This window comes from Fukomys damarensis, unplaced genomic scaffold (assembly GCF_012274545.1).
Source record: "Fukomys damarensis isolate Sample0158 unplaced genomic scaffold, DMR_v1.0_HiC HiC_scaffold_20, whole genome shotgun sequence".
Classification (NCBI taxonomy): domain Eukaryota; kingdom Metazoa; phylum Chordata; class Mammalia; order Rodentia; family Bathyergidae; genus Fukomys; species Fukomys damarensis.
The window spans coordinates 41,661,519-41,687,173 of NW_022900932.1; the positions used below are offsets into that span (position 1 = coordinate 41,661,519).

The 25,655-nt window shown below is 40.3% G+C and overlaps 1 pseudogene; it reads left to right on the top strand.

The window, feature by feature from the left end:
• The first annotated feature begins 507 nt into the window (after nucleotides 1-507).
• On the top strand, nucleotides 508-16,258 carry LOC104867696 (annotated as a pseudogene).
• The last annotated feature ends 9,397 nt before the right edge of the window (nucleotides 16,259-25,655 follow it).

The window sequence follows — 25,655 nt, forward strand, 5'->3', positions numbered from 1 at the left end:
TGGGCAATTTAATGATTTGGTGAGATCCAGTCTCAAAATTTAAAAGGGCTGGAGATGGAGCTTAATGCAAACGCCCTAGGTTTCCTACTGCCCCCAGTACTGAAGAAAGTATGCAAGAAGTTTATGGACGCTGGGCGTGAGGGCACACATCTATAATCCTAGCACTCTGGGAAGCTACAAGGGGACCACAGGTTTGACCTACATCCCTGGGCCCAGCCTGGGAAGTTTAGCAAGATCCTGCCTCAAAATAAAAGATGAAAAGGACGGGGAGTGAAGCTCAGTGGTAGAATGACCCCGGGTGCCCCTCCAGTACTGGGGGCAGGGGCTGAGATAGTTCCACGAAGACACCTCGAACATTCACCTCTACTCCCTCTCATAACTTCCCTGCAAGGATATGGGAATGATTTTAAAGGTCAAACCACAAAATAAATAGAAGTGGCGAGGAGATAACATAAATAATTTTGGAAGCAAGAGTGCAGGTGTATGAGTATTAGCTTTTTAGCGAACATGAGGCGGCCCAAACCTAGGCCAGCACAGGCACAGGTATGGGTGGTTCACTCCCGCACAGATCCCCCAAAGTCTCTGAATGGAAGGCTTCCGGAAACAGGAAGGCAGGCCTCACTGGATCCAAAGTCTGAATCCCAAGTGGCTGGAAGCCCACACCCTCTCTGCACTCACTGTTTACTGGTGGTTTGCTCTGTGATCATTCAGCAAAGCTCTGGACTTTGGGCAGAAAATAGCCAACAAGTGAGCAAAGGGTGGGCTCAGAGTGAAGCTCTCCGGCCCCTTGTCCACCAGGCTTCCGGGATGTTGGAGGTTAATTTAGGGTGCAGCTTTCAGGCTACCTACATTACTTCTTTCCACTTGTTTTCCATTCTTCTCAATGCCAGGTATATTATGTATGTGCATAAGTGGACAAAATTAAGGTGAAAAATTATTTCAAGCTGAGATATAGCAAGGGGTCTAACAATGTGTTGCTTTGATCCAACAGTGGGATGACATCTGGAATAGCAAGTGACCCCTGGTGAAGTTGATAATCCACTGTCACGTACCAAAATCTGTCTGCTCTCTGCAGAGACATAATTGAGCAACCAACATGGTAAGGAGGACAAGATTGGAGTTAAGGTCACACTACTGATACGTCTGCACAGGATTCCAACCAGTCTGTCTGTCTCTACAGCCTACGCCCACAGGTCTACACCAGAAGACTTTCGTGGCTTTGTAATCTCAACAGCCCACCACCCACAAAATCTGGACCTGCAGATTCAGTACTAGAAATTAAATCTCACTTTTTGGTACAGAAGAAAAACAGACAGACAGACAAAATTTATTCTTCTCCACATAGTAAATAAACCAAAACAGGTACCCTAAAGGAGAAGCAATCCTTTTCAATATTTAAAAGGCCTTTGACAAATTCAAATCATGTCTCCTTTCCGGATGACGGCTTGGAATCCTTAGTGGCCATGGATGAGGCACTAGGGCTGGGCCTGCCAAGGGGCGGAGGGCACAGAGAACAGCTGGCAGCCTGGGCTGACTGGAGTGTCCTTGCAGCCTAAGGCTTCAACCAGGCTGCTGGAACTTGGAATTTGGGAAAGGAGTTTGGCAAAGGTGTGGAGGTGCTGAAATGGAAAGAAAAATTCTTCTGCAGATTGCTGAACACAAAGACACCGTGGCCAACTGCAAGCATCTATTGCCATAGGTGAAGAGTTTAGAGGAGCCAGTCGTGGTGGCGCACGCCTGTAATCCCAGCACTTGGGAGGCTGAGGCAGGAGGATCGCTGTGAGTTCAAGACCAGCCTGGGCTACATAGTGAGTTCCAGGTCAGTCTCAACTACATAGTGAGACCCTGTCTCAAAAACACAAAACAAAACAAAAAACCAAACAAACAAAAAAAGAATTTAGAGGAAAAAGGGAACCGTTTCTTTCTGTTCAATCTGATTAGATTGTAAATGAAGGCAAAAGCAGTGGGTTGTGGGAACTGTTCCTTGCAGAACACTTGTCACTTCATTACTCATTCCTGGCTGCTGTTCTGGGGATCACAGAACCATCCAACAACCTCCCCAGTTAGGGACAGCCATCCTCTTCCTAAAGGGAGGGGGGGTGTCAGGGACAGTGAGCAATACACAGCTTCTTGCAGAAAAGCCAGCAAGAGGGTAATGACCAGGAACAGAGAGAAGCATCACATAATGATAAAGGGTCAACTCTCCAAAGCCACAAGGCAGTCTTTGATGTGTATGAACCAAACAACAGATCATTGAAATATATGAGATAGTCATAGACTTGCAAGGAAAAAATGGGCAAACCCATTAGAACTGGATATTTCAGAACCTGTCTGACAGTAATTGACAGATCCATAGGCAAAAAATCAGCAAGGACATAGTTGAACTGAACAGCACCATCAATCAAGTGGATTTATTATTATTATTACTGAGACAGGATCTCACTAAATAGTCCAGTCTGGACTTGAACTCACTCTGTAGTCCGGCCTGGATTTGAACTCTTGGAGATCCTCCTGCCTCAGCCTTTCAAGTGCTGGGATTACAGGCAACTACTGCCACACCCAGGTGAGGTGGATCTATTGACATTACGGAATATTTCCTCCGATGAGGGAACATATGGATTACTTGCAAACCAAATGAAACATTCACCAAGATAGAGCATATTCTATGGCACAAGACCTACTTTAACAAATTTTTAAAAATTAAAAAAAATATTTTAACAAACAACACCAACTCTGGTGGCACACACGTGTAACTGCAGCCTTTGGGAGGCAAGAAGATCACAAATTTGAGGCCAACATAAGCTACATAGTGAGACCCTGTCTCAAAAAACAAAACAAAGCCCTACATGAAAATTAAAATACAACTTATCAAAATTTGGGGGATGAGGAATACAGCGAACGTGGTGCTAGAGGGAAATATATAGCACTGAGCACACGCACAGAAGAGAAGCTGAGCAGGGCGGTGTGTGCCTGCAGTCACAGCACCCGGACGGACGCTGAAGTGAAGGGATCACGATCCGGGAGTTTAAGACCAGTCCGGACAATTTAGGGAGATGCTGATTCAAAAACAAAGGGAAAAAAAAAACAAAAAAAAACAAAGGAAAGAAGCAAGGGAACAATAGGTCCATAGCACGCCAGAAATTCCTTTCCTACATAGTGTAAACTATTCATTTATTGTAAAATGTGCTCAGAGAACTATTACCGTGTATATTTGACATAATAGTGAGATATGATGCATATTTGTATACCTCTTCTTATAGTGTTTTGGTAGGTATTTTAACCCATGGGTGTATGCAAATGCTTTGTCTTTGGAGAGGATTTTGCCTTATGAATTAAAGTCATACTTGCCTTATGCTCAAAGCTAGGCGGTAGTCCCCTCAAACTCTTGTAAATATACATAATAAATGACTTCGCGCTTGAAGCTGACACCCAACAGGGAAGTGGGTGGTAACAGAAATGTGTACTCCCCGTGTCTTACAGAGGACAGGGCCATGTGATGCTTGGGGGTTGACAATAAGGACAAGGTGCCCTCTAAAAAAGAGAAAACACACATAATGAACCCCCAGAATAAACTGCAGACTTTAGTTATAATGTCATATCAATGTTGATCTGTGAATTGTAACAAACATGCCACACTAATGCAAGAGGTCAACAATAGAATGCTCAGTGCTAGATCATTGTATTCAATCCCAGCATCAAATGAATAAACAGTAGGGGAAATTGTGCTGGTAGTGGCTGAAGTGGAAGAAAATGGAGTATTTTTAAACTCTTTTCACTTTCTGCTTAATTTTTCTGTAAACCTAGAACTTTCCCCTCCAAATAAAACTTGTTAATTTAAAAATATTGGGAGTTGACTCATAAAATAGGGAACCACTAAACATGCTCTAGGCTGGAAAGCCTCATGGTAATTTATGAAACTTTTTTTTTTTCTTTTTTTGGTACCGAGGATCAAACTCAGGTCCTTGCGCTTGCAAGGCAGGCAGTGGAACCACTGAGTTAAAATCCCAGCCCAAGCCTCGTGGTAATTTAGAGGTTTGGGATAATCTGGAGGCAGCTTGGAAAGGCGTAGGGGTGAGGGAGAAGGGAATTGTGCATTGCCCAAGCCCAAAGCGTAGAAAAGAGCAACAATTTGAAATAGGGTAAAAAAAAAAAAAGAAATAGGGTAAAAAAAAGTTCCAGAAAGAGGTTATGGCTTTGAAAAATACTTAGGATAGCCAGTAGGTAAGATCAAGTGGTTGCTTCTATTTGGATGGTAAGAGAGAGGGAAAGGAAAGGCTGATACCCCGTTTTCTCATATGGGTGCCTAGGTGGGTAAAATTTTGATAGGTTAGACATCAAGTTCTCCTTTTGCACGCTCCGACAGCACTCAGGTTATTCCTTAGTCCTCCCAGATTGAGAGGAGTAATTACTGCTGCACTTTTTTGTTTAGTGGCAGTCTGCTTTCCTAGGATACAAATGCAGCTCATTCTAGTATCTCCAACATTAGCACAACGAGTGGCACAGAACAGGCATTCAATAAATTGTTGTCAAGAGCTATGTCAGGAAAGATGCTGAGTTCAACCCCTGATACCACCAAAAACAAAACAAACAAACAAACAAAAAACAAACAATGTCAATTATACCTCAGTGAAGCTGGAAAAATTAAACTAAGGAAAGGAATCTACCAGGAGAAAAAGACACTCTAATGAGTTCTTTCTTGGACATGGTGAGTTTGAAATAATCATGCAAAACTCCAGGTGGACATAAGCAAGCAACAGCTGGAAAAGAGTCTGAAGCACAGGGAGGGATTAGGCTCGGCTATAAATATTTGAGAACTGACCAGCACAAAACAGAAGCATGAAAGTAAGATAAGTGTGAGTAGTAACCATAATGAACTTCAACATTTAATATGAATCTGTTTCTCCTACATGTTAGTCAATTACTTTTGCCTTTTCCAAGTATACTGTCACTGACTGTCTCCTGGACTTCTTTTTGTTTTGTTTTGTTTTGTTTTTGAGACAGGGTCTCGCAACTAGTCCAGGCTGGCTTTGAACTCACTATGTAGCCCAGTCTGGCCTCAAACTTGCCACAATCCTTCTGCCTCAGCCTCCCAAGTGCTGGGATTATAGGCGTGTACCACCATGCCTGGCCTCCTGGACTTCTTCTTTTTTTTAAATTTTAAATTGAATTTATTGGTACATTCTAGGTAGACAGTACAGTTACATTCATTACTGGGATCTTGTACCTTTACATGACAGGTCTTGGTTCTCATTTTTTCCCCTTGTCCCCACCCTCCCTTCACCCCCTCCTCCCCTCCCCACCTTCCATTTTTACGTTTTCTCATAGTTTTTTAGTTTTCCCTTATTCCCCTTTCCCTATCCTTCTCACTGTCCCTACACCTTTGGTTCTTTTCTTCCTATTTCACATTGCTAATTGTCCCATTAGGATCTTGAGTACTATTTTAGTTTTTCACACCAGAGAAACTATTCAGTATTTGAATATGTGTGACTTGTTTATTTCACTTAGGAGTATATCCTCAAAATGTACCTATTTACCTATGAGTGAATCTACTTTCTCATTCTTTATGGCTGAGTAATATTCCATTTTATAGAAAAACCACATCTTCTGTACCTCCTGGACTTCTTCAGGTCTGACATTTGACACAACATCAGGGGACACAAAGGAGAGGGAGCTCTCCTTTGCTTTGATTACCTTTCCAAGGCAACATAGTATCCCTATACTTTTCTCTCTCTTGTCAATTCAGTTTTCTCTGGGTCTTTAAACAATACATGGATTCAATGAAACTCTCTCCACCAAACCCTTCTGAGATGGACCACAAAATAGCAATCATCTTGAACATCCTGACCACTGACTACCAAGTTACCACTCTGCTTAATCAAACATGGAAATATTACTCTTTCCTAGTTCTTTTCTGACTACATACCTTTGTTCGATGTCTGCTTAGTCAGCTTTCTGTCACCATAACAAAATACCAGAGACAAATTATGTATAAAGAGAAAAAGGTTATTTTGGCCCATAATTTTCAAGATGCCAGTCCAAGAGCAGGTAGACCCATCATTTTGCACTACTGGTCATGCTCGATAGCAATGACAGGGAGACCACGGTGGTACAAACTTTGCCTCATGGCCAGGAAGCAAGAGAGAGAGAGGGAGAGAGCAAAGTCTCACGATCCCCTTAAAAGGCATGCACTCCCAGTGACCTAAGACTTCTAACTGGGCTTCTGCTCCTATGTATTCCATCACTTCCCGAAAGAGTAAGCCTGAGGATGAAGCCTTTAACATATGGGCCTGTAAGATGCATTAAGATCCAAAATATGCTTAAAATGAAACTAAGCCTACGTTGATGTAAACTTCTGATTGTTGCTGTTATTTGGTTGATTGTTTCTATCCCACTGTCTGCATTTGGCTACTGAGGTTATTTAGTTAGGTCCTCATTGTTGGAACAAAACAGCCAACACCCATCACTTAAAGGAGGAGAGGTTTATTTAGCCTCATGTTTTTTAAAAGGATTCAGCCCATAGTCTGCTGGCTCTAAGGCAGAGACAGTACAGTGGAAAGCCTCTGGGGGAGGAGGAAAGCTGTCCACTGCAGGGGCAGCCAGGAAGCAGAGAAGGCAGAAAGCAGAGAGGAGCTGGGGAGGGAGATGATGCCCCCCCCGGGGGGGGATTTAGTTCAGTGACAGAGTGGGTGCACACTACATTTGCAAGCCCTTTGGTTGGATTCACGGTGCTGAAAAAAGAAGAGACAAAAAGGGAAATGTCAGGGCAAAAACAGTTGGCAGGCTGCCTCGTATTTATGATTAGGCAAATACTGTCTTTTTATAACAACAAAGGAACGTGAGTATTCAAAGTCTTGGTTTTATGTAAAGCCCACAGGGCCTCCTTAGCTAGAAAGGAAAATGGCTAAAGCAACATTATAAAGGTTGGGCTGCAGCTCAGTAGTAGAGCACACTTGCATAGAGGCACCAGGTCTTGGATTTGATCCCCAGCAGTGCAAAACAGTCAGACAGACAGGCAAACAAATAAATAAACATTATAAGTATGTTCTACTTATAATCTCGGTGCCACCAGGGATTTAGCTCAGTGGTGCTGAGCCTGCCTTCAAAGCACAAGGTCCGGAGTTCGATCCATGGTACTGAAAAATAAGCCAATAAATAATAATAAAAATATAATCTTTGTGCCAAAATAGTAACCTTTCAGGGACAGATCAGTTAGAAATAAATTTAGCCACAAACAACAGAAAGACTAACCAACAGTGATTTCTTCTCTCAGATCAAGCTCAGGAAGGCCGCAGACTTAGCTCAAGGGTTCTACAGCCTACTTCACAAGTGCAAGGTCCTGAGTTATTCCCCGGGACCAAATAAATAAATCCAGGGAAAGGCAATCCTAGACTAACATAGCAATTCCTCAAAGCTGTTATGAAAAAGGGTCCCCAGTTCCTTTGCCATTTTTAAAAGTACACTTTTACCTGCATATTTATCATCTCATGGACAAAATGCACCTTTAAGTTTCGTGTCCCTAGGAAGATAGGGGCAAAGGAGAGGTGGTCAAAGGAGAAAAGAAATTTCTTGAATCAATATTGTGCCGTTTTATTAAGAAAAGGAGGTGTCGGCAATTTTCACCTAGATCCTGGCCATCTCCACCTGCAAGGGGACAGAGGGATGGAGTCTGTAGCTTTTATAGTTTATATGATAGAGGAAAGCAAATGAGAAGGGAGAGGGGCTAGAGGTAAAGCTCAGTGGTGGACGGTGTGCTCAGCATGTGCAGTGCCCTCCGTCCTAAGTCTAGCACCAACCAAAGGAAAAAGACAGAGAGGGAGGGAGAGAAGAAATGGAAGTAGAAATTTCCAACAAGTACTTCAGACTTAAGAATAAATCTAGACCACATTATTACAGCTACATATTTCCTAAAATTCTGTGAGCAACACATCTTAAGCTAATTTACTTCAGCAGATGTTGACTTCTATTTGCATAATTCTCTCGATGATCTCATTTTAAAACTTTCCATTATGTAATATGAACAGTATTATTTATCCATTTTCTTTTTTCTCTCTTTTTTTTTTTTTGGTACCAGGGATGGAACTCGAGACCTTGCGCTTGCTAGGCAGGTCGAGCTAAATCCCCGGCCCATCTATCTATCCTTATTATTTTCCATTGGTGAGGGTGCTGGGATTAAAGCCAGGCCTTGGCTCACGCTAGGTGCACACTCTGCCTGTGGCCGCATTCCCGTGACCCTCAGTGTGGATGTCAGTTGAGATGGTCTGTCTTATCAGACTGAGCCAGGAAAAGTGACTGAAGATATTTCTAGATGCAAATTCAGGTAATTGGGTAAATAAAAAAAATTTTTTTTGAGTAAAATCTATTTTAAGCCACATTATTTTTCGTTAGTCTCTAAAATTTCCCAGTGGTGACAAGAATTTCTTTGGTTGGCAAGCAACGATACCAAATGTAATTTTATTTACCTTCCTACATTTTTGCCTTGCTTGATACATTGCATAAATTAGAATTGGTGCTGTGACAGAAAGACGATGGGTTTTAAAATGGAGTCTTTTTCACTGAAAAGCTCTCAGTCTCCATCTGGTGGACAAACTTAGCTTGCAGCGTCAGCGCCACTGCACAGCCCTGTTTGTGACCTGACAGTCAGGCCTCTGCCTTGGCCCATTCGGTTGGAAGGGTTAGAATAGGCAGCAGAGTCAATTTTTGCTTTGTTTTACGATCTGCCAATTATAATGTGTACAGTGTGGCAGAAGAAACTCTGAATCAGTTGTAAATAGGAATCATTCCTACTTTAATGACTGCCATAAAGTTAAAAGAGTGAGCTAGGCAGGCACATTATATTAATCTTCCAAACACCGTTTTACATCTCCCAGGGTAGATGTCATCAAGGAGAAACTAGCAACATCGCAAATCTAAATGCAAACACTTCCTGTGTGGCCTTCCCTATGATGGAACACAACGTGCAGAGTAAACAGATGCTTCACAGTACTTTGCTCCTGCTTCTCCCAGGGAGCCAGGAGCACAGAGCCCTGGTGAGCTGGCGGGTAACACTCACTCGGGCCCTGCTTTTCCATCTGCTGCTTCATTAAAACTTATCTTCTGGGACCTGCTTCTTTCTCCACTCATTACCTCTTTTTTTTTTACACTGTGAGTTGAACCCAGGGCCTGATTCGTGCTACGCACTCTACCATTCAATTATACTCCAGCTCCTTTTAAAGATATTTTTTTCAAAGCCAGGCATGGTGGTGCAGTCCTGTAAGCCCAGCACTTAGGAGGCTGAGGCAGGAAGGAGGATCACTGCAAATTCTAGGCCAGGCTGGGCACAGAGTGAGTCTCAAAAACAAAACAAAATAAAACAAAACAGAAGAGAGTGAAAGAGCTCTCGAGGGAGCAGGTTGAAGCCAGATCTCTTTATGCACTCAACCAGACCAGATCCACTTCTGTGAGATGAGCAGGAATCCTTTCTTGAGGGTCGTGGCCCCAGGACTTAAGCACCTTCTGTCGCGAGCCTGCGACGCAGAGCACTGTCCAGCAGTGTCTCAAACCTGAAAGAGCAGCGGGGTGGAGATGGGGCAGAGAGAAAGGAAGGACGCCAAGACAAGAGTCTGATCAAGGCGGCGTTTATTGCCGGCAAGCACCGGCCTTTTAAAGCAAAAAAACCACAAACTATTATGGGATGGGTTTACCATAGTAACTGAAAGGTCACACAGGAAAAGAGCAAGCAGGTTCACCAAAACAACCCACCGTGAGTAGTAGTAACCCGGACAACCACACATCTAAAGGTCAGAGACAAGAAATTGCAACTTTCAGGAATTCCACAAAGGAAACACTCTACCTGCTAAACTGGAGAAACTTAACACATACAGAGTTACTAAAGTTAACAATGCTTACAACCAATACTCATGATCCCCACAATCTTCCACTGGCTCCATCTCTTAAAGATGCTACCATATCAGCACTGCTACGTACATGGGGTCGTGATTCATGTTCGTGAACTTTTGGAGGGCACCCTCCGACTACATTCAAATTAGAGCAGCATGAGAGCATTCATAAACACATAAGTAAGCAGGGATGGCAATGAGTCCAAAAATGTTCTGGACACGTCACAGACTCCAATCTCAGACCAACTTAATCTTCAGTCAATGATATGCATCTAGGATTGAAATTTTCATACATTTTTATCTTAGAATGTATTTTAAACTCTCTAGTTGGAATCAGCCTAACAAATGAAGCAAAGGACCTCTGTGTTGAAAATGACAGTACTCTGAAGAAGATCAAAGAGGATATCAGAAGATGGAAAGATGTCCCCTGTTGTTAGATAGGAAGAACCAATAGAGTGAAAATGGCCACGCTTCCACAATTGTTATAGAGATTCAGTGCAATCCCAGTCAAAATTTCAACAGCATCTCTCACAGAATTAGAAACAACAATGCTAAACTTCATTTGGAACCAGAAGGGACTGAGACTACAAAGGCAATCCTCCTGGGCGTGGTGGTGGCGCACGCCTGTAACCCCAGCACTCTGGAGGCTGAGTCAGGAGGACCTGTGTTGAAAATGACAGTACTCTGAAGAAGATCAAAGAGGATATCAGAAGATGGAAAGATGTCCCTTGTTGTTAGATAGGAAGAACCAATAGAGTGAAAATGGTCGCGCTTCCACAATTGTTATAGAGATTCAGTGCAATCCCAGTCAAAATTTCAACAGCATCTCTTACAGAATTAGAAACAACAATGCTAAACTTCATTTGGAACCAGAAGGGACTGAGACTACAAAGGAAATCCTCCTGGGCGTGGTGGTGGCTCACGCCTGTAACCCCAGCACTCTGGAAGCTGAGTCAGGAGGACCGCTGTGAGTTCGAGGCCAGCTTGGGCTACATAGTGAGTTCCAGGTCAGTCTCAACTACATAGTGAGACCCTGTCTCAAACAAACAAACAAACAAACAACCACAACGACAATCCTGGGCAACAAAGGCAAGGCAGGGGTATCACAATCCTTGCTTGAAATTATAGTACAAAGTTATAGTGATAAAAACAGCATGGTGCTGGCAAAAGAAAACAGACCTGAGGATCAAGGGAACAGATTAGAAGATGCAGAAACAACTCCAGACATACCCAGCCATCTTATCTTTGACAAAGGAGCCAAACACCTTCACTGGAAGATGGCCTATTTAATAAAAGGTGCTGGAAAAACTGGCTTTCCACTTGCCAAAGATTGAAAATAGACCCACATCTTTCACTATGCACTAACCTAAAATTGAAATGGATCAAAGATCTAAATATTAAAACAGAAACACTAAATCAGCTGGAAGAGAGAATAGGTAGAATGCTTAATGTCCTAGGTGTAGGCAAATCCTTCATGAACACAGATTGCAATGAAAATAGTACAAAGAACCAACAACTGGAATCTCATCTTATTGAAAAGTTTGTGCACAGCAAGAGAAATCACCAACAGTGAAGAGACAACCCACAGCATGGGGAAAAAATTTTACCAGCTATTCATCAAACGAAGGACTATTATTTAGAACATATAAAGAACTAAAAAAAAAAAAAATCAGACACTGCAAGTTTAAAGACCTAATCCAAAAATAAGGATCTGAAAGTAATAGACACTTCTCAGATGAAGTAGAAATGGCAAATGCATATATGGAAAAATGTTCAACATCACTGGTCATTTGAGAGATGCAAATGAAAACAATGCTGAGATTCCATCTGACTCCAAAAAGAAGGGCTGCTATCAAGAAATCAGTCAATAACAAATGCTGGAGGGTCTGTGGGGGGAAAAGAACCCCCCACTGTTGGTGAGAGTATAGACCACTACAACCATTGCGGAAATCAGTGTGGAGATTCCTAAAAAACTAAAACTAGAGGTTCTATTTGACCCAGCTGTAACCCTTCTTGGTATCTTCCTGAAGGAATCGAAAGCATCCTACCACAGCAATATATGCCCACCCATGTTTATAGCAGCACCATTTGTAAGAGCTAAATCTTGGAAACAGCTCAAGTGCCCAACAGCTGATGAGGGGATAAAGAAGATGTGTGCGTTTTTTGTTTGTTTGTTTGTTTTGTTTTGTTTTAATACAATGAAGCCCACTCTGCCATAAAGAAGGATAAGCTTGAGACATTTATGGCTAAATGGATGGACCTTGAGACAATACTCCTGAGTGAAATAAATCAGACTCACATGTTTAAACACCACATTTCCCTACGAATTTTTAGATTGTTTTCTCTAGTTCTACAAAGAATGTTGTTATTTTTATTAGGATTGCATTAAATCTACATCACCAGTTTTGGAAGTATGGCCATTTTGACTGTATTGGTTCTGCCTTTCCAGGAACAGGGATAGCTTTCCATCTTCTGTCCTCTTCAGTCTTTCTTCAGAGTACTGGAGTTTTTGTTGTAGAAGTGTTTTACTTCAACTGTTAGGTTACTTTTATTTTCCTTGATACTAATGTGGATGGTATTGTTTTCCTAGTTTCTTTCTGGGTGAGCACATTATTGGTGTACAAGAATGCTAATGACTTTTGTGTTGATTTGTTTTGTTGTGTTTTGGAGACAGGGTCTCCTACATAGTTCAGGTTGTCCTTGAACTCACTACATAGCCCTGACAGGCCTTGAATTCGTGATGATCTCCTGCTTCAGTCTCCCTATGGCTGGGAATATAGGTGTGTGCCACAGTGCTCGATTTTGTGGATTGATTTTTCTATCCTGCTATACTACTAAAATTGGTAAATAATTCTAGGAGCCTTTTGATGGGATTTCTTTTGATCTACGAGGAGGAACATGTCAAAGACAAATAATAATTTGACTTTCCCTTTCCTATATGTGTCCCTTTTTTTTCTCTTGCCTGATTTCCCTTGCTAAAGTTTTGATTATCTATTGAACAGGAGTGATGACAGTGGGCATCCATTTCTTTTTTCTGACTTTAGAGAGAAAGTTTTCAGTTTTCCTCCTGAAATGAATTTTAAAATAATCATCTAAGAACAAGGAGAATCCAAAAATAAATGATGCACGGAAATTATGTTCCTGCACTTAGATCTCTTGACAACTTAATCAGGCCAAGTCCATATCATGAAGCTGTTAAACAAAAATTCCACAAACTTAGTCTTAAGATTTAGCCAGGTGTGGTGGCACTCTCCTGTAAAGCCAGCACTGGGAGGCTGAGGCAAGAGGATCACCTTGAATTTGAAGCCAGCCTGGGCTACATAGTGAGTTCAAGACCAGCCTGAAGTACATAGAGAGACCCTGTCTCAAAAAAAAAAAATTAAAAATTGAACCGGTTTTTGCCGGCATTCACTATCAGGCACCATCTCATCTAAGGAAAAGACAGGTACTCCACTGGGCACAACATAACAGTTGGTTTTTACAGAGCAGGAACAAGAAAAAGGAATAATAGGAAAAGCAGGTAGTTTAACAGCAGGTCACCTTCCTTGTGAGCAGAGGAAACTTGTTTTTGTTTTTGTTTTTTATGATGGTTTAGGCTAAAAAGGCCCTTCTGATTATTTGCAGAAAATTTCATCTTTAGAAAAACCTTCTCTGTTTTGGAGATTTTCTTGTTTCCTTCACAGTTTCAGTTTGATTGTATGGTACTTGGAGTGAGTGTCTCCATTTTCGTTTGGTCTTTGGGTACCAATGCAGGTGCTTAGTCCAAAATAATGACGTCCTAATAAATGTTAAATAGGCTGACAAAGACAAATAAACCTGGACAATAATTAAACAAAAGTTTTTCAGAAATTACTGATAATAAGGGCTGGGGATTTAGCTCAGTGGCACCTCACCTTCTTTGCAAGCACAAGGTCATTAGTTTGATCCCCAGTACTGGAAAAACAATAACAACAACAACAACAAAAAAAAACCTGAATAAAATCGCCAACAATAATAGGAAGGGCTGAGCATGGGCTGGGGTGTAGCTTCGTGGTAGAATGTTTGCCACTTACTGTGTGATGGCCTTGGGCTTGATTTCCAACACCACCCACAAAAAGGAAAGGAAAGAAAATTTGAGCTCCATTGTGGTTTGCACAGAGGTAACTGGGCTTTATAAAGAAAAGAGGGCTGGGGATATAGGGCAGTAGTGAGACACTTGTAAACCCTGGGCTCCATTCCCAGCACCACAGGGGAAAAATAAGTGTGTGTGTGTGTGTGTGTGTGTGTGTGTGTGTGTGTAAATGAGGGTGCAGGAAGGGAAGCAAGCCACAACTCAAGTAAAACATTAGAAATGGTTGGTTAATGCAAATGTGATTAGCCTAGCCATGTCTGGTGGCTGGAAATTTTGGAAGTTAGAATTCTGTCCCTCCACAGAAACTGGCAGACAGAGGGTCTATCCTTCTTGATGATTATATTCCAGAAGAATGGCTCTCAGGCCTCTGAGAAAGACTCTCCTGCATTATGAGAGACATATACATGTTAAAGAGAAAAGAGTTGTTATTATAAGTCCTTTACAGTGAATGATCTAAAAAAAAGAGGTCTAAAAAAACAAAGAAAAGATAGCCAGGAGTGGCGCACCCTTGTAATCCTAGGAATCGGGAAGCTGAGGCAGGAGGATCCCTGTGAGTTCGAGACCAGCCTGGGCTACATAGTGAGTTCCAGATCAGTCTCAACTACATAGTGAGACCCTGTCTCAAAAACAAAAAAACAACAACAACCAAAAAAAGAGGTCAGGGGCAAGCAAGAGGAAATTGTAAATTCTTTTGACAGTTTGGAGCTTTTCCAGATAGGAACTCAAAAGGGACCTAGCTTGCAACCTTATTTTCTAGAGGCCACGTAACAATTTCATCAGGTCTCCTAGTGTAAGCACTTGATGGAGTATTTGTGCTGAAAGTTTTTAAAGTTCTAAAGTCTTGTTTTGTTACTATATAATTTTTGTGGTATATTACTCCATTAGACAATCTCTCTCATCTCCCTCTCTCCCTCTCAGGACCTTGTACTTAGGAGGCTAGGAACAGCTCCACTGAGTCACGAACCTGGTCTCACTCTCTCACTTGATCAGTATTAATTAGAGGGCTGTGGCTTGAGCTCATGCCAGAAGATTGGTGTTAGGTGTAGAGCTTCACTTGATCTTGTGAAGTTGCAGAAAAATAGCAGACAGCATCCCCTGATTGGTCTTATGTGTAGGGCTTGACTCGATCCCATGAAGAGCTTATGCCAGAAGAATTGAAGACAGAATTCTCCATGACTAGCAGATCCCAAGTCATTTGCAAAGGTGTTTTTCAGTGGCTGTCTGATTGGAGAAGTTCTGTGCAAATTTGAACTTCAGGGTGACTTTTCAGAATTTTCAGAAAGCAAGATTTCAAAAGCCAGACTTAATAATTTTTCCCACTTGGAGCCACCACTTCACCTTCTGGGTGTGCAGTTTGATAAGAATATGGTCCAAAGCATCCTCACAGAAAGTCCTGCATCACCAACAAAACTCCTATATCAAGTGTACACTGCTCTTCAGAAAAAGAAGAAAAGTGGGCTGACTAGAGAAAAGGTAACGAACCACACAGATGCTGGCAAGTTTAAATATCAAAACATGAAAAGTGAGACTTCCCAAGAGCAACACTTAAAACAAAAGAGAACAAAATGAAATAATGGCCAACATCCAAGCAGCTATCATACAGATTCCTAAACTTACATCAAACTGCAGTCTGAAAGCACTTGAGGCCCCACATGAGAAAGTGATGGGAGGCAGCAGATGTCACTGATGAGATCATGAAGTTTGAAGCATTAATAAAGAGGGATCTCCAGGCAAATGAAAGCGCGTCCAAGACTGGTTTAGATACAGCAGACCACACAACTACTGACTCATTAAAGTCTTACTTAGGTGATAACTACATTAAAAAAAAAATCCAGAAATGCCTAGATGTAGATGCTATCACATAAACACAAAGGGAGAAAAGATGGTGGAGGCTGTTACAGACCAGTTAATCACCCGTGAGGCACAGGAGGAGGCTCGCCGTGAGGAGCAGCTGATACCCTGGCTCATGCGACACTCCCAACAGGAGCCCAGGATCGCTGTGCACACAGCTCATGCACGTTCAGCATGAAAAGGAAGTTTTATGGCAAAAGAGAATTTTCAGAGAAAAACAATATGAGGAAAGACAACTTAAAGATTTCCAGGAGGCTCTTGATTGAGAGGCAGCTATGGCAAAACAAGCCAAGACTGATTTGAAAAACAAATCCTCAGAGAGAAAGAAGTTCATGAGCAGACTGCTGTGGAAAGAATTCAAGCTCATTATAGAAAGCATTATAAAATATGCAGCTATATTAGTTATAACCATCAATGTTAATGGCCTCAATTCACCAATCAAAATAAATCAACTAGCAGAATGGATTAAGAAGCAAAATCCAACAATATTCTGTATAAAAGAAACACACAATTAAAAAAGAAATTCATAAACAAAGTGAAAGGATGGAAAACAGTTCTCCATGAGACAGGAATCTGGAAAAAAGGAGGGGTAGCTTATTTGCAGACAAAGTAGATTTCAACCCAAAACTAATTAAGAGAGACAAAGAAGGTCACTACATCCTTGTAAAGGGAACAATCCAAGAGGAAGAGACGACAACCATAAATATATTTGCACCAAATACTAATGCACCCAACAAATATTAATGGACATGAAAAACCAAATAAGCACTAATACAATTGTAGTGGGAGACCTCAATACCCCACTGTCACAAATAGACAGATAATCTAGACAAAAAAATCAACAATAAAATCTGACAACTGAGCCAAGCTTTTGAACAAATGGACTTAATAGATGTCTACAGAGTATTCCACCCCACAAAATCAGTGTATACATTATTTTCAGCTGCACATGGGTCATTCTCCAAAACAGACCAGATGCTAGCTCATACAACATGTCTAAGTAACGGAAAAGGAACTGAAGTCATCCCTGCATATTATCAGACCACAGTGCAATTAAACTGGAGATCAATAACATAAAAACCTCATGGAAATTGGATAACACTCTCCTGAACAACCAATGGATCATGAGGAAATTACAGAAGAAATTAGACAGTTTCTACAATTAAATGATAATGCCAATATAACATACAGGACACAATGAAAGCAGTTCTATGAGGGAAATTCATAGCAGTAAATGCCCATAATAGGAAAATAGAGGGAGCTCAAATAAACAACCTAAAGCTGAACTTCAAGCTCCTAGAAAAAAAAGAGCTTGTACAAGGGAGGAAATTATATAAAGATCAGAGTAGAAATAAATGCAATGGAAATTAAGAGAACATACAAAAAATAAACAAATCAAAGAGTTGATTTTTCAAAAGAATAAATAAAATCGATAATCCCTTAACCAACCTTATCAAAAAAAAGGAAAGAAAAATCTCAAATCTATGAAGTTAGGAATGAAAATGGTGAAGTCACAACAGATCCAGCAGAAATCCAGAGGATTATCAATACCTACTTTGACAACCTGTACTCTAATAAAGTGGAAAACAGAAGAAATGGACAGATGTCTAGATACATATGCATTACCAAAATTAAACAAAGGAAATATAAAAATTCTAAACACCCCAATTACAATCACTGAAATTGAAAATGTAATTAAAAATTTATCAACAGAGAAAAGCTCAGGTCCTGATGGCTTAACTGCTGAATTTTACAAGACATTTAGAGAAGAGCTACTGCTATTACTCTTTAAAATCTTCAATGAAATTAAAAGGGAAGTAATACTTTCGTATTCATTCTGGAAAGCAAGTGTTACTTTGATTCCAAAAGCAAAAACCCAACCAAAAAAAAAAAAAGAACTACAGGCCAATCTTGCTAATGAACATAGATGCAAAAACCCTCAATAAAATACTGGCAAACAGAATACAGAAGACCATTAAATTATACATCCTGACCAAGTTGGATTTATCCCAGAGATGCAAGGACAGTTCAACTTGCATAAATGGATGTGCAATACACTATATTAACAGAGTCAAGGACAAAACCATATAATCATCTCAACAGATGCAGAAAAAGCATTCGACAAAATTCAACACCCATTCATGATAAAACCCTACAGAAAATTTGAATAGATGGTCTTTATATCAACATGATAAAAGCTATCTATACAAAACAACAGCCAACATCATACTAAATGGTCAAAAACTGAAAACCTTCATGCTAAAATCAGGAACAAGACAAGGATGGCCAATATCAACACTCCTGTTCAACATAGTTTTAGAAACATTAGCCTCAGCAATTAGACAAGAGAAATAAATAAAAGGAATAAAAATAGGAAAGGAAGAAGTAAAGCTGTAATTATTTGCTGACAACATGATATGCCACATAGAGGACCCAAAAAACTCCACCAAAAGACTTCTAGACTTAATTGACAGATTCAGTAGAGTAGCAGGATACAAGGTCAACACTCAAAAATCAATACCCTTCTTATACACAAATAACAGACTCACTGAAAGAGAAATCAGGGAAACAATTCCTTTCACAATACCATCCAAAGAAATGAAATATCTAGGAATCAATCTAACGAAGGAAGCAAAATACTTCTACATTGAAAACTACAGCACTCTGAAAAAAGAGGTCCAAGGGAATATAAGAAAATGGAAAGACATCCCTTGTTCCTGGATAGGAAGAACCAATATAGTGAAAATGACCATACTTCCAAAACTGCTATACAGAGTCAATGCAATCCCAATTGAAATTCCAACAATTCAAAAATTCATTTGGAACAAGAAGAGACCTAGAATAGCAAAAGCAATTCTAGGCAACAGAGATATGGCGGGGGTATCACAATCCCCAAGTTGAAACTATACTACAAAGCCACTGTGATAAAAACAGCATGATACTGGCAAAGAAACTAACCGGAGGATCAGGGGAATAGATTAGAAGATTCAGAAACAACTCCAAACATGCTCAACTACCTCATATTTAACAAAGGAGCCAACTATCCTCACTGGAGGTAAGACAGCCTCTTTAATAAATGGTGTGGGAAAAACTGGATTACAGCCTGTCAAAGATTGAAACTAGACCCTTATCTTTCATCATTCACTAAACTAAAATCAAAACAGATTAAAGATCTAAATATTAAAACAGAAATACTAAACTTGCTGAAAGATAAGCTAAGTAGCACTCTTGAAGACATTGGCATAGGAAAAGACTTTATGAACAAAACCTCAGGAGCACAGTAACTAGCACAAAGAATCAACAACCGGGATCTCATCTTATTAAAAAGCTTCTGCAGTACAAGAGAAACCACCAACAGAGAGCTAAGAGATAACCTACAATGTAGGAAAAAATTTTGCTAGCTGTTCCTCAGACAAAGGACAACTATCTAGAATATATAAAAACTTTAAAACATCATACCCCAAATATAAAGATCTAATTCAGAAATGGGCATCTGAAATGAGCAGATATTTCTCAAAAAAGTAAAAGCAGCAAATAAACATATGAAAAAATGTGCAACATCACTTCTCATTTGAGAGATGCAAACAACACTGATATTCCACTTCACTCCAGAAAGAATGACTGCTATAAAGAAATCAACCAATAACAAATGCTAGGGAGAAAGGAACCCTTCTCCATTGGTGGCAATGCAGACAGGTGCAACCACTGTGGCAATCAATATGGACAGAACTCAAAAAACTAGGACTAGAGGTTCATTTGATCCACCTATTCCTCTGCTGGGTATCTTCCCAAAAGAATCATACCTCAGTGATATATGCAAATTCATGTTTATAGTAGTACAGTCTGTAATAGCTAAAGCTTGGAAACAGCCCATCAACTGGAGAATGGATAAAAGAGATGTGGTATTTTAATAAAATGGAGTACTACTCAGCCATAAAGAATGAGAAACTAGACATTAATAGCGAAATGGATGCACACTGAGGCCATACTCTTAAGTGAAATAAATAGGACACACATATGTAAGTACCCAATAGTTTCCCTGGTGTGAGAAACTAAAAGTGTAAATAAGGATCAAAATGTACAATTGATCATATGACATGGGAAGAAAAGGTCTAAATGGGGTAGGGAAGTGAGGGGTACGGGAAAGGAAATAAGGGAAAGGAAAAATATGAGAAAAGGATAAAATGAAAACAAAGTCTTTGTAAATAGGGAGGGGTGGAGGGTTTGAAGGGGAGGCAGGGGAATGCAGGAAAAATAAGACTAAGATACACATCATGTAAAGGTACAAGTTCCCAATGATGACTGTAACTGTATTGTATACCTAAAATGTACCAATAAACTTAATTTTAAAATGTGGAGAATACACTAATACTATTGGACAATCTAGCTCAAGTCTTAGGTTTAGGAAGTCAAAATAAAGAATCCCACTGATGAGCATTCATGATTTCTATCATTTTCCTAAGCTTGTCTAGTTTTTTAATCGAGTCCCTAACCAAGCCTTTCATCATGGTCACTATGTCTGTATTTATCTAAGAAATCATTTCTGATTTGATTTTCTTCTGGAGCCTCATTCATCTGCTTTGTTACTTCTGTGGTTACAACTTCAGAGTACAGATACGTGGCTTTTGAGTTGTTCAACCTCTTTGCACCCTGGGTTTGCCTTTGGTGAACTCAAAATTTAGGGTTGCATCTTGCTTATGTGTTTTCTTTCTTTTTTTATTTTTTAATTCCTGGGTTGATGCCTGAGAATTGCTCATGGCAGTAGCTTTATTGCTAGTATTTAGAATACTTACAAAACGATTACTTCCAGATGTCTTCCAGGTATAAAGCTGGCTTTTGGCTTTTGAGTGTGTTGTCAGTCCTGCCTCTTCAATTTATTGGGGATGAAAATTTGATGTCTACTTCACCAAGCCCCTGGTTCTTTGGCACTAGCCTATAGTATTCTTTATGACCCTTAGGCAATCTGTCTTGGCATACCATGAAGTAAAATTGATTAGAACAATTATGTCACCTTGGCTAAATGAGTACATTCAGCAATAACAATAGCATCAAACACAGCCTAGAAAATGATAAGCTGTGGTATTAATTTGCCACCTTTAATCATAGTAACTATATTTGTGGTTATATAACAAAATCTAAAAACCTAGAAAATTGTACATAGTAAATATGCTCTCAGTGTGGCAGTTTTGCCTTCAAGGGAGAAAACCGAAAAGGGGATGTGGGAAAAAAAATAGAAAGATAGAAAAGGAAGAGATTAGGAGCAAAATTAGAGGACAAAGAAAGATTACACAAACTTTGGAAACTGGTGAAGATGACAGGAAGTAAAGAGAGAAGGAAGAAATAAAAGCAAGAACAGAACACAACAACAACAAAACACCCTAGAAACAATGTTCACATTCATATAAAAACAAGAACAAAGAATGAAGAAAAAACAAAAACAAGAAAAGAGAAAAACAAGAAAAAAAACTTTTTAAAGTCCATTTCAGCTGGGCATGGTGGTGCATGACTGTAATCGCAGCACTCGGGAGGCTGAGGCAGGAGGAACGCTGTGAGTTTGAGACCAGCCTGGGCTACATAGTGAGTTCCAGGTCAGTCTCAACTACATATTGAGACCCTGTCTCAAAAAAAAAAAAAAAAAACAAAAAAACAAAAAAAAACAGAAACAAATAAACAATAAAAAGTCCATTTCAAGTTGTATCTCTGCTGTCACTGTAGAAAAAGTGGGCAGACAGAGTCCAGATCTGCTGATTAATCCCAGCAAGCCAGCTGCAGATTTATGGAGGGGTAGTGGATAATCCCAGCAAGCCTGCACCTTTAATTGCACTGAAATTTAGGCTGGTTTCTGGCTGTGAAGCTGGAACCTTGTTTGGTCAGCCTGCAACACTCTAGGTGCCTCCTGAATTTAGCTCCTTGACCTCCTGCTAACTTGAAGTCAGTTCTGCCTCACCTTGACACTGGGAACTGCTAGATGGAGCCAGTCTGCAGCTACTCTGAGTTCTGATGTCAGTTGGCTCCTCACCAACATTACTACCAGCCAATCATCCTCTCCTGGGCGATGTCTGAAACCTGAATAACTCACCAGCCATAGTAGTTCACTACGTTCACTGCTCTGCTCCACTCTAAGTTTCTCCTTGGAGGCCTCTGTGGTAGCCAGTAGTCACTGAGCATCTTGCAGGTTTGGGCCACCTCACCCACACAGTGAGTCAGGACTCAGGGTAAAAGCACCACTTGCCACTTCCTTTTTTTTGCCACTTCCTTCTTTCACGTTGAAGTCTTTGCTCTCCCTGTGGGCTTCACTTCTCACTTCAGATCCTTGCTGGGTCCTGGGGACTCACTTTTCTCCTTTTTTCCCTCATGTTGCTGTACTCCAGCAAATCTCAGAGAGGCTGTTTCTCTGCTCTTCACCACTCTGTTATCTTCCCAGAAGTCTTCAAGTATCCTGTTGATGGAAGATTAGTCTAATTGGCTATGAAACAGGTCTAAAAAAAGCCTAAATTATCTGGATGGGGTGGTCCATGCCTGCAATCCCAGCCCTAGAGAAGCTGATGCAGGAGGATCACCTGAGAGTTTGAGGCCAGCCTGGGCTACATAGTGAGTTCAAGGCAAGCCTGAACTATATAGGGAGATCCTATCTCTAAATAAATAAATAGCCTAAATTTGCTTAATGAGTATTATGTTTTGGAAAACTACAATTTATTACTGTATGCATGAAACTGTCAGAGTTCAGACATTGGTTCAAGGTGCTGGTCACTGAAAAGAAAAGACAGACTTTGAAGAATCAAATTAGGAAATAAAAGTTCCAGTCTAGTGGCAGTCTGGCCACTGGGATTGGCCAAAGCAGATACATTGCATTCTCTATGCTTTACAAAATATTTGGAGAGGAAGAAACATGTCCATGTTGATCAAACTGCAGTCACTGCAATTACAGTTGTAGTGGTAGCTGTATGCAGAAATCAAGTGATACCTAAAGGGCTTCTTTCTACCTTGCTCCAAAGTCATAATGGGAGGAAGACCAAGATTAGGGAACCAGGCACTCAGAAGGCGAAGTAGAATTTCACATGGTCCATGGTTCCTCCTCTGACTATAGTTATAGGAGACTTAAACCAGAGAGAACATTCAGTATAGTGGACTGAGACTTAACAAACACAGGTACAAGTAGACCAAGTGATAAACCCAACAGGCTTGTTTAACACCACTGGATTTCTTTCAAGTTGTTCTTTTGATATTAACATTCTTAATTTTTTTTTAATGCTACCGGAGATCAAGGAAATTATAATCAAAAGAGCAATTTGGAGTATACCCTCTTCCCACTTTTGGACATACTTATTTTGTTTTATTTTGAGATAGGTTGTGTCACCATGCCCAGCTCCCCTCTCCATCTAATTGGCTTTCTTTTTTGTACTTTTATTTATTCTTTAATTTTTTTTCCACTACTGGGGATAGAACTCAGAACCTTGCACTTGCTGGGTAGGTGTGGCCCCTCTAAGCCACATCCCCAATCCTTCTTTCTGTACTTCCAAATACTATTTATTATCGATACATTTTAAAAAGTATTTGCTAGCTAACTTTCAATCCCAGGCAGGTGTAACTTTCTGGGAAAGTTTGAGCTCATCCTGGACAACCTACAGGCTTAGTGAGAACTTATCTCAAAAAACAAACAAAAAGCCAAACCAAACCTCTGAAACATTTTACAAATATGATTTTTTGCCACAACAAAGAACAATCAGATCTATTCTGTGACAGGAAAAGAAGTGTATAAATAAACAATATGTTGTAGAATACTTTGAATTATCATTATTTCTAATTTTAGCTATCCTGGTCTGCATAGAATAGTATCTCTCATTCTGGCCTTTTAAAATATATTTTTTCTCCCCCCCCCCAAGTGGTGGGGATCAAACTCAGGGCCTCACACATGTTAGGCAAGTGCTCCCTTACTGAGGTATATCAGTTTTTTTTAAATTGATATAGAGTGCTGTGGACCTCCAAAATTCATGGAGGTTACATTCCTACAATACCTGCGAATTGTGAAAAACAGCAAATTTCAGATAGGGTCAGAAAAATGTCTATAAATGCCTATTTTTATAGTTTAAATTCTAAACATGCTACGTTTACATAAGTTACATAATTTAATAAAATGCTGTTTCAATAAAGCCTTAGAAGGTGCAGGGAGTTTTGGCGGCAACTTAGGGCTTAAAGAACAAAATCAACAACACTTGAGATAGCAGCTACATGTTGTGTTACAGAAGGAATTGGCAAGTGATACACAAAGAGGCAGCAGAATGGAAGGAAAATAATAAAGTTTACTCCATCGATGGGGACCGATGACACCTAATGGTGGTGCCCCCCTGATCAGCCCCCTAGACACCTAATGGTGGTGCCCCCCCCCCGATCAGCCCCCTATTGGGTTACAACTCCTTCTTTTATGAGGTTTTACAGCTTTGATCTTACTCAGTTGGTTACAGTGCATTTTCACAGTTCACATTGCTGATACCCAAAACATGGTGGCCAGGCAGTTGAATTTCAACCTGGATGCAGTTGTTACGGAAAGCTACCTTTAAGATTTATTGTTACCTATTCTAGCCAGGGGGAAGGGAGCCTGTTTGGTCAACAAAGATTACAATGTTTCTTTTCACTTACAAAATTTTTGAGGGAGACTAGATTCCTCCAGTGACTGTTAATTCTGCACTAAACAGAGTGAAGAGCAGAAGTTATCTTACATTGTGACATTTCCTAGGTTTTCGCTATTAAAGTTTTCCCTATCAGTTGTACAACAACCTGTAAACAATGCAGAATGCTGGTGCATCTGCCGGAGACGGGTTACAGGGCAGCAGCCAATCAGCGGCAATGAGAGCTGAATAACCGTCTCGGATTGGCTACTTGCAAACCTCCGCCAAAAAATACCACTGTGGAGGATATTTGCAGTTTCTGCAAGTGTAGGTGTCTCCTCAAACAATTAAGGAAAAATGTCAGAAAGACAGAGGTGCAAACTCTTAAAGGTGGCTTCCCGGGGGTATACTGTATTTCTATTTTCTTGAAAAGTTTCTTCATACTTTTTGACCTCATTCCCTGGCAGCAGGGACTCCCAGGCAGTCACTTCTGTTGTCATAGTTTAGCCTGTCATTGTAGCTGTAATTTCCATTTTCCTAATAACCAATGATCTTGAGTATCTTTTCATATGTATATTTACCACCTTGTGTATATAAAACCTCTCGTTCTTTCACCAGATTTTAAAATTTGGTCATTAAAAAGTTATTATACGTTTATGTCTTTTGTTTGCTTTATATACTGCAAATATTTCCTCCCAGCTAGCAACTTCCCTTTATTAATTTTCTTAATACCATCTTTGGAAAAGAAGATATTTTTAAAATTGAAAACTCACTTATTTTTTTCAGGGCTGAGGATCAAACCCAGGGCCATTTGCATGCCGGACAGTCCACCACTGTGCTAGCCTGGACAATATCCCCACATACACACCATCTTCCAACACATGAAGGCAATGACACATCTTTTTAGGGTGTTTTAAATTTTAATTTAAAATTGTTTGTTTGTTGAGACAGGGCCTTGCTATGTAGTTCAGGCTGGCCTTGAACTCGCAACAATTTTCCTGCCTCAGTCTACCAAGAGGTAGATGGCATGTGCCACCACACCCAGCTCATAAATTTTTTATTTTTTATATGTTAATTGTTTTCTTTTTATTGAGTTTATTGGTACAATCTAGGTATACAATACAATTACATTCATCATTGGGATTCTGTACCTTTACATAATAGGTCTTGATTCTCATTTTTCTTGTCCCTGCCCTCCCTCCACCCCCTCCT